The sequence below is a fragment of the Microcebus murinus genome, chromosome X (genome assembly GCF_040939455.1).
Source record: "Microcebus murinus isolate Inina chromosome X, M.murinus_Inina_mat1.0, whole genome shotgun sequence".
NCBI lineage: Eukaryota > Metazoa > Chordata > Mammalia > Primates > Cheirogaleidae > Microcebus > Microcebus murinus.
In genome coordinates, this window is record NC_134136.1 from 22706389 (window position 1) to 22716678 (window position 10290).

The window sequence follows — 10290 nt, forward strand, 5'->3', positions numbered from 1 at the left end:
GTGATTTTTCACTGATTCTTTCTCATCTGGGTGCTTTATTGATGACAAGAGGTGCAGGGACTGGATTATGAGCTAAACTCTGGGATTCTGGAGTGATGGTCCTTTGCAGATCTTGGGATATGTGCTCTGGTTCTGTATTGTCTTAGAGGAGGTTGAGCCTGTTGGGTTATCTTTAACCTGTTGTCTTCACCATCCTTTAATAGAGATTAGTGAGTTTGATACCTTGCTTAGACTCTCAGGAGTTGTACCACTCTTGTGTGTTCGACTCCCCTAAAAACTACTAGTATGAGATGGGAAGCACTGTGATGAGCTATGAGGTTATTCTCTTTTTTTGTTGCTTGTGTGTGGGGGTAAGTTATCAAGCTATTCCAATACCTTTGAAATGAGCTCTAAACCCCTAAATGTGGTAAACAGGAATCTCAGTATTTGGGGAGTGTCATTCCACTCCCAGTGGTTCCTTGAGCCCTGTTACTTATTTAGATGGGGTAAGATAAGCAACAGGTATCAGCAAGCCTAAGAGAGTATATTTCTGATGTTGCTTGATATGCGGCTGGGAGGAGATGCTAAAAAGTTATTCAAAGATCTTTCACTGCTTATGTGGGGCAGTTACTGGTTGGAGGTGTCTTTTTGTGCAATTTCTAGGGATTCTGGTTGAGATATTCCTTCCCAGAACATAAGCATCTAATTTGGCAACTGCCTGGCTACCAAGGGCAAGCCCTGGTATTCTGATTTTATCAGATGATCCAAACTACAGGTCAAACAACCTCTGAAGTATACTCTCTTAGGCTTCCTGATATTTACTGCTTATCTCACCCAATCTAAATAAGTAACAGGGCTCAAGGAACCCCTTGGAGTGGCACAACACTCCCCAAAGACTGATATTCCTGATTGTAAAATTTTATTCTAAGGAGCGACATTAGCTAGACCTATTTTGAAAAGGAAGAACAAAATTAAAATACATAGAATAATGAATTACAAGAATTATTATAAACCTACCTAGCAAAGCCAATGTAGTATTAGCTTAAGAGTATATATATATATACTCTTTTATATATATATATATATGTATATATATATATATATATATATATATATATATATATATAATCAAATACAAGTGCCCTGAAATGGACTCATTTTTAAAAATTAATAAATTTTATTTTTAGAGCCATTTTAGATGTACAGAAAAATTGAGTTGAAAAACACAGTTCCTATGTACTCCTTCATCCCCTTCCCCCTAGTTTCCCCTATTATTTAAATGTTAAATTAATATATTTATTACATTGATAAGTTCATACTGACACAATATTATTTAATAAAGTCTCTACATTAATGTTCACCCTGTGTTCACATTCTATGGGCTTTAACAAATGTATCATGCTGTTGTTTTAAAATGTAGATTTTATTACTACACAGGTATAGTGAGATCAACAGTTCTGGAGGTAATTTTCGGCCATTGAAAAATAGTTTGTGATTCATTGTTTCCAAAAAGAGGCGACATGTTACATCACAGAGTTACCACTCCAGGAAGCACTAGGTTCAGTTAGGAGGAAGACAGTGGAGGAAAACATGGGCAAGAGACTTTATTGTGGTTTCCATGGGAGGCAACAGGTGAGGCAGGGTAAGGAGGTTTAGTATTGAGTAATTTTAATAACTTCAGTAGGTTCTGGGGTGAAGTGGCTGTCCCTAGTTTTTTGGTACCCAGTTCTGAGATGATTGGGGTAGGTACAGAATGACCAAGAGATTGAGGGTTCTGTGAGGGATTGATAATGGTAATGCTGGGGTACAGGCTCTGGACTGATTAGTTTGCATATGGAAGGTGTGCTCACAGGTGAGTCATTTACTATGTCTAGTAATTGGCTAGTTCTGAGTTGGGTAGTCTCTCCAGTGTCATCAAAGGCCCACATATCAAAGCATAAGATATGCATGGTTAATATATATATATTCATCATTACACTATCATACAGAAGAGGATAGTTTCAATGCCCTAAAAATACCCTGTGCTGGACCTACTCGTTCCTCCTTACATAGTCCTCCTAAGCCCCTGGTATTCATTTTTTGGCCCCCTAGTTTTGCCTTATTCAGAAAGTCACATGGTTGAAATATATGTAGTGTTTTCATATTGTCTTCTTTTGTTTAGTATTTATATTAATATAACATCAATTGATTTTCCACAAAGTAATAAAGGTAATTAAGTGAGGAAATGATTTATTTTTCAATAAATGGTGCTGAAATAACTACTTAACCATATTTTAAACATGTCCTCAATCTTTCCCTTGCACCATAAAAAAGTCAGCCCAATATAATTTACAGATCTAAACTAAATATTAACATTCTAAAATTTCTAGGAGAAAAATATAAAAATGATGACATTGGATAGGTAATCATTTTATAGATTGTACACAAAAATATAAACCTTACATGAAAAAATAGACTATAAAATTAGAATAGTCTCTCTTAGAGGGACACCATTTTAAAATGAAAAAAGAAGAAATAGATTGGGAGTAAGTTTTTGCAGTGTATATGTGTGATAGGCAGAATTCTAAAATGCATTCCCTAGATTCCTGCTCTCTGGTGTACACAACTTGTACTATCCCCTCCTCTTAAGTGTATGAAAGACAAGTAAATAAAATGAGCCATCATGGCCATGATTACATTACTAATCTGTTAATTTTGAGTTAAACAAAAAGGAGGTTACCTTGATTGGTCTGGCCTAATAAGAAACAAGAAGCAGTAGCAGAAGTGCTCCTGCTGGCCTGGAAGAAAAAAACAAACATATATGTTTGTAACTGCCTATGGATGCTGTATGGCAAGGGACTATAGGTGGCCTCAAGGCACAGAGTGTGATCCTCAGCAAACATATAGCAATAAATCAGGGACCTCAGTCATATAGTTGCAAAGAAATGAATTCTTCCAACAACCAATGAACATGGAAGATAACATCAAGCCTCATATGAGAAACACAGTCCCATACAACATCTTAATTACAGCCTGAACAGAGGACCCATTTAAACCATTCATAGATTTCTGGCTTATTGTAAGATAATAACATTCTGTTGTACGATATTGATTTAAATTGCTAAGTTTGTGACATCTTGTTATCCAGCAATAGGAAATAAATGCAAAATATTTGAGAGAGAATATATATTCACAAATTATTAGCAAGTTCAAAAATCAATTATAAAAATTCAAACAACTCAATCTTTGTATAAAAGATTTTAATAGACACTTTACCAAAAAAGATATATAGATGGCAAGCAAAATGAAATATGCTCACATTAAGATTTCATTATTTATGTACCAAATTACCAGAAATTTAGTGGTTTAAAGAAACAGAAATTTATTATCTCACAGTTCTGTAGACTAAAAATTGACATGAGTTTACCTGGGCTAAAATTAGGATGTCTGCAGAAATACATTCTTTTTGAGAAGATCTGAGAAAGAATCATTTTTGTCTCATTTTCAAGCTTCTAAATAACTTTCACATTCCTTGGGTCATGGCCCCATGCCTCCATTTATTTACTTTTTGTTGTTGCTATGACTACTTTTGAAGCCTTCTTCATAAATTCCTTTCCTAGATCAATATGTAAAAGTGCTTTTCTAACATTTTCTTCCATAATTCTCATAGTTTCATACCTTAGGTTTAAGCTTTTTATTCATTGTGAATTAATTTTTGTGAGTGGTGAGAGGCGTGGATCTTGTTTTAGTTTTCTACATGTGACTATCCAATTTTCCCAGCACTATTTATTGAATATGGATTCTTTTCCCCAGTGTATGTTTTTGTCTTTTTTGTCACGGATCAGATGGTAATATGAGTATGGTTTTATATTTGTGTTCTCAGTTCTGATCCACTGGTCTATGTCTCTGTTCTTGTGCAAGCACATCTGTTACTATAGCTTTTTAGCATACCTTGAAGTCTGACAAAGTGCTGCTTCCTGATTTGTTCTTCTTGCTTAAGGTTGCCTTGGCTATTCAGGCTCTTTTCTTGTTCTATACATAGGATAAAAATTTTTTCCTGGATCTGTGATAAATGGCATTGTTATTTTAAAGGGGATTACATTAAATTTATAAATCACTTTGGACAGTATAAACATTTTAACAATGTTGATTCTGCCAATTCAGGAGCGTGATATGATATATTTTTCCAATTGTTTACATCCTCTGTGATTTCCTTCCTCAGTGTTTCATAGTTCTCCTTGTTCAGGTTTTTCACCTCATTGGTAAAATATATTCCTGGGTATTTTATTTTCTTTGTTGCTATTGTGAAAGGTATTGAATGTTTGATTTGATTTTCAGCTTGACTATTGTTGGAATGTAGGAATGCTACAGATTTGTGTACATTGATTTTGTAATCTAAGACTTTTCTGAATCTATTTATAAATTCTAGGAATACTTTGGTGGGATCTTTGGGGGTTTTCTAGATCTAAGACAATATCATCAACAAAAAGCAATAGTTTGGATGCACTTTAATTCTTTCTCCTGTCTAATTGCTTGTGCTTGGACTTCCAGCGCTAGGCTGATTAGAAGTGGAGACAGTGGTCACCCATGTCTTATTCCAATTCTTAGGGGGAATTCTTTCAAATTTTCCCCATTCAGTATGATATTAGCTGTGGGTTTCTAGTATATTTTTTTATAATTTTGAGATATGTTTCTTCTATGCCTAGTTTGGTGAGGGTTTTTATCATGAAAAGGTGCTGGATATTGCCAAATGCTTTTTTGCATTTATCAAGATGATCATATGGTCTTTGTTTTTGCTTCTGTTTATGTGGTGAATTAAATTTATGGACTACATATGTTGAACCATCCTTGCATTCCTGGAATCATATCCACTTGATCTTGGTGGATTACTTTTTTGCTGTTATGTTGAATTTGGTTTGGTAGTATTTTAATGAGGATTTTTGCATCTACATTCATAAGGGATATTGGTCTGTAGTTTTCTTTTTGGTGTGTCATTTCCTGCTTTTGATATCAAGGTGATATTGGCTTTGAAAAATGAGTTGGGGAGGATTCCCTCCTTCTTGATGTTATGGAATAATGTCTGCAAAATAGATACCAGCTGTTCTTAGTATATCTGGTAAAATTCTGTGAATCTATCTGGTCTGTGTCTTATTTTTGTTGAACAATTGTTCATTACCATTTCTATCTTTATTTACATTATTGGTCTGTTCAGGAGTTCTGTATCTTCCTGTTTGAGTCTTGGGAAGTTATAGATTTCTAGAAATTTGTCCATTTCCTCAACATTTTCTAATTTATATGCATAGAGATTTTCATAATATTCCAAATGATAATTTGTATTTCTGTGGTATCAGTTGTAATATTCCCTTTTTTATTTCTGATTGAGCTTATTTGGGTCCTTTCTATTCTTTTCATATTTAATCTAGCAAGAAGCCTATCAATTTTGTTTATCTTTCCAAGGAACCAACGTTTTCTTTCATTGATTCTTTGTATATTTTTGTTTGTTTGTTTTCCATTTTGTTTAGTTCTTTTCTGACCTTATTTATTTTCTTCACCTTGCTTTGGTTTTGGTTTGGTCTTCTTTTCTATTTTGTTGAGGTGTGTAAATAGATTTTTAGTTTGTGACCTTTCTGTCTTTTTTATGTAGGCATTTCAAACTGCCCTTAGGACTGCTTTTGCTGAATCCCATACATTTTGGTAGATTTTGTCCTTTTTGTGGTTCACTTTAAGGAATCTATTGATTTCCATCTTAATTTCATTATTTGCCAAATAGTTGTTCAGTAGCTGGTTGTTTAATTTCCATGACTTTGTGTAGTATTGAATGTTTCTCTTTGAATTGTTTTCCAGTTTTATTCAACTGTGGTCTGAGAAGATATATGGTATGTTTCTTTTATTTTTTGAATTTGTTCAGACATGTTTTTTGGCCAAGATTTGATAAATCTTGGAGAATGTTTCATGTGCTGATGAAAAGAATGTAATTGCAGTACATTTGGGACAAAATGCTCTGTTAAATGTCTTTTAGGCCTATTTGTGCTAGAGTCCCATTTAAATACAGTGTTTATTTTCTGCTTGGAAGATCTGCCTAGGTCTGTAATTTGTGTGTTTCAGTCACCAGAAATTATGATGCTGTTGTTTATCTCTTTGCTTAGATCTGGTATGGTTTGCTTTATGCATTTGGGCACTCCTGTGTTAGGTCCATAACTATTTAGGATTGTTATGTCTTCTTGTTGCATTGCTCCCTTTTCCATTATGTAAGGGGCATCTCTATCTTTATTTACCATTGTTGATTTAATGTCAATTTTATCTTATTTCGCTATATCTGATTTCTTTTGGTTTTCATTTGTGTGGAATATATTTTTCCATTCTGTCTCCTTGAGTCTGTATGAGTCTTTGTTAGATGTGTTTCATGGAGACAGTAGATACTGTCATTATATTTTTTCATCCATTCTGCTAACCTATGTCTCTTGAGAAGGGCATTTGGACCACTCATGTTGATTGATAGGATTGATATGTGGTATTCTTTTCTGTTCATCGTGTTAGACAGTATTTTATTGCATAGAATATTATTTTACATCCTTTTACATTGAGTCTGGATGAGTCTTTGTGGGTTGCATGTGTTTCCTAGAGATAGCAGATACTCAGGATGTATTTTTTTATCCATTGAGACATACTATGTTTCTTGAGTGGGGCATTACGGTCATCATGTTGATCAATATGTGGGATGCTGTTCTATTCACCCTGTTGGGTGGTACCTTATTGTTTTATTTACCATTTTATGCTATTGTTCTCTATGATCTCTGAGCTTTAGCTTTTAGGTGGTTTTACACTGGTGGGTATCTATTGTGTTTATGTCTGTATCAATATAATGCAGTTGTGAGTATTTTCTGCAGAGCAGGACTGGTCTTGACAAATCCCCTCAGCATTTGCTTGTCTGTAAAAGTCTTTATTTCTCCTTTATATATGAAAGTTAATTTTTCAGGATACAAAATTCTAGGCTGGCAGTTGTTCTGTCTAAGAAGATTAATATGGGGCCCTAATTCTTTCTGGCTTGTATGGTCTTTTTTGAAAATTTTGCCAATAACCTGGTGGGTTTTCCTTTGTAAGTTACTTGATATTTTTGCCTCATGGCTTGCAGGAGTGTCTCTTTCATGTTGACTTAGGCTAGCCTGATGACTATATGTCTTGGTGATTGCCTCTTTGCAATGAATCTCCCAGGTGTTCATTAAGATGCTTGTACCTGGATATCTATATCTCTAGAAAGACCTGGGAATTTTTTTCTCAATTATTCCCTCAAATATATTTCCAGCCCTTCTGTATTTTCTTCTTCGCCATCAGAGATACCTATGATTCTTATATTTGGTCATTTTACATAATCCCATAATGTTACAGGCTCTGTTCATCCCTCTTGATTCTTTCTTCTTTATTTTTACAAACTGAGTTATTTGAAAGAATTGTCTTTAAGCTCTGAAATTCCTCCTTCTGCCTGGTCTAATCTCTTCCTAAAGCTTTCCATTGTGTTTTCTATTTCCTTAAATAAATTTTTCATTTCCAGAGTTCTATTCGTTTTTGTTTTCTTAATATATGTCTACCTCCTTTTCAATTTCTCATTCATTTCCTGATTTTTTTTTTATTTCTTTGAGTTGGTTTTTAATTTCATCGAGCTTCCTTACAATCCATATTTGGAATTCTTTATCTGTAATTTCAATATTTTCATTTGTGTTGGGATTCATTGCTACATAGTTCATGTGACTTTTTTGGGGTTTCTTTTCACTCTGATTTTTCATACTTCCAGAGTTTTTTTTCTCTGTGTTTCTCTGAAACACCTGGGAGATTCCTTCTCATCTGGTACAGCTATCAGTTCTTATTTTTGGATTTTTTTGCTGTTGCTTAGATAGGGCTTATCCCCCCACACACACTTGAAAGGAAGTGTCTGTAGCATATGTTGGGTAAGAACCTTGGCTTTGTTTCTGGGTGCTTTGACAGGGGTCTAGGTTCTGGATGCATGCCTTGGTTATAGATATCTTTAGTGCTGTGGTTTTCTCAGATGCTAGTGGTTTGTAAGCTGTAGCAGTGTTGAGCTATGTGTGTGGGCAGATTCCTTGTCTCTTGTTGATGATGAAGCATAGCGGTCTTGAAATCCTCTTTCTTTTTCAGCCCTGTGGTCTTCTTAACAGGGTGAATTGTATTGATATGCCCAGTTTGATCTCTGATACAGTAGGTGATGCTCATGTATAGGGCTCAACCATATTCTGTATATGTCAGCAAATGTTGGAAAGGGCTTTACAAATTGACTTCCCTGCCAGTAGGTGGTACTTGCCAGAAAGAACCAGCTACAGTGTTGTTTTAGAGACCTGTGACCAGCTGTAGCTCCTCAGAAGAAACACTTGGATGTCCCAGGTGGTGGGTGGGGCCCTGGCACTTCCAGATGAATTATTATACTCCACCACTACAGAGGTGCCTTGAGGAGTGAGGCTGGGTGGGACTGAATCAGGTAAGCCGAAACTCAGGCTCCACAAAAGCTAAGGTAACTATCTCAGCAGGGGTTGAAAGTCCCTCCTAGGCTGTTGGGAAAAGCCACTAGGGAAGGGCTGAAGTGCCCCACCAAGCCATATAGTCTGCTTGTGGGGGTGGGCCATCTGTGATTATCAATCTCTCTGTCTAGAGTGGGTTTCACTCTTCTCCCTCTTCCTCTGCTCCACAGTTTTCCTCTAGTGTCTGCTGACATGTAAGAGCCTAGACAAGTCAAGTTCCCCAGCAATGGTGCTGTGGGCTGGGAGCCTCCCCATCCAGGATCCCACCCCGGTCTGACAGTGTGGCTTTCTTGTGGAGGAGGGTGCTCCAGGAGTGTGCTGCAGCTCAGATTTCCACTGCACTGTCATCTCAGTTCTGCCTATGTGGACACTCTTATCTCTCAAGATTAGTTCACAAATTTCCCCTCTGGATCCCAGAGCAACAGAATTGAGTCCTGGGGGCATGTATCTAGCCTGTCGACTGTTGTAGGGTTCCCAAAGTTCAATCCCTGACTGTGCCAGGAAGAGGTGTTGCTGGTCCTGGTAGCTCAAGCAGGTTTGATGTCCCTCCGCTTTGAGGTGTGCTCTCCTCTGATGTAAGAGCTGGGCCATCAGCAGCAGGAAGAGATAGAAAGCTGAGAGCTCACAGTCTGAGCATCCATTAGTCCTCTGTAGGTTTTTAAGAGGAATGATTTGAGCCCCACTTTCTGTGGATACCTTGGTGTAGTGTACACACAGAGAGGAAGTAGCCAATCCTGAGAGCTCTGGCTCAATTCTCTCTTGGCAGTCATGGATTATGGAGAGGCAGAGAAGAAAGAGTCTGAATGGAAGGAAGGTAACACTCTGGTTGTCTCTATCCCTCTCTCCAGAAGGCAACCCCGGAATGTCCACTTCTGGGGTCATACTTGTCTAACTGGGAGCCACTGGCCTCCTATGGCTCCTGCATTCTGGGCCAGAGTTGGGAAATGTTTGTGTAGGGATGAACAAGATAAAAATTAGGAAGCTGAAGCTCCATGGGGACAACAAAGGTGCACAGTGGGTGAAGAAGCTCTAATACTTCCTGTCATCTCAGCTTGGGTGTGTGATGTTGGGAAGTGACCTTAAGGAGGCTGGCACCCTGATTCTTTGTCCTCAAGAAGCTCCCCATCCACTAGCAGTAGCTGATTTTGGGTTTGTGAGGGCAGAATGCTCTCCAGAAGCTCGGGAGCTTGCTGACTGCCAGAGGTGTGAGGGAAAGAGAAACAGACCCCTTCAGCTACATTATTCAGCAGGCTCCAAGCCTATTGCAGGTTGATGTCTGCCAATATCTTGCTCCTTCATGTTCTCCATCACAACTTCTTACCATGGAATCTCTGGTAGGTTTTGGCACTTTTTCCTTGGAATTACACCTGATATATTTTATTTTTTCCTTTTTCTTCTAAAATTTTTCCTTCTTTCTGACATGATCTGGCAGCTGATGTATCTGGGCCACCATTTTGTCACAAACACCTGTTCACCAATGTTAATAGTAGTTGTATTCATAACACATAAAAACTAGAAACCACTCAAACATTCATCAGTAAGAGAATAGATACAAAATTGTGGTATATCTAAACAAAGGACACTACATAGTAGTAAAAATGAACAAACTCTTGATAAACACAACATGTACAACTCTCAGGATCACTATACACCAAGCACAAAAGAGAATATGCTATAAGGTTTCATTTATGTGAAACTCCAAGAAATATGACTGTAATCCAGTGATAGAAAATAGATCGATGTTGTCTACTTCCTGGAATAGGGAGCAGATATATACTGGGAAATGATATATAGGAAACTTTGG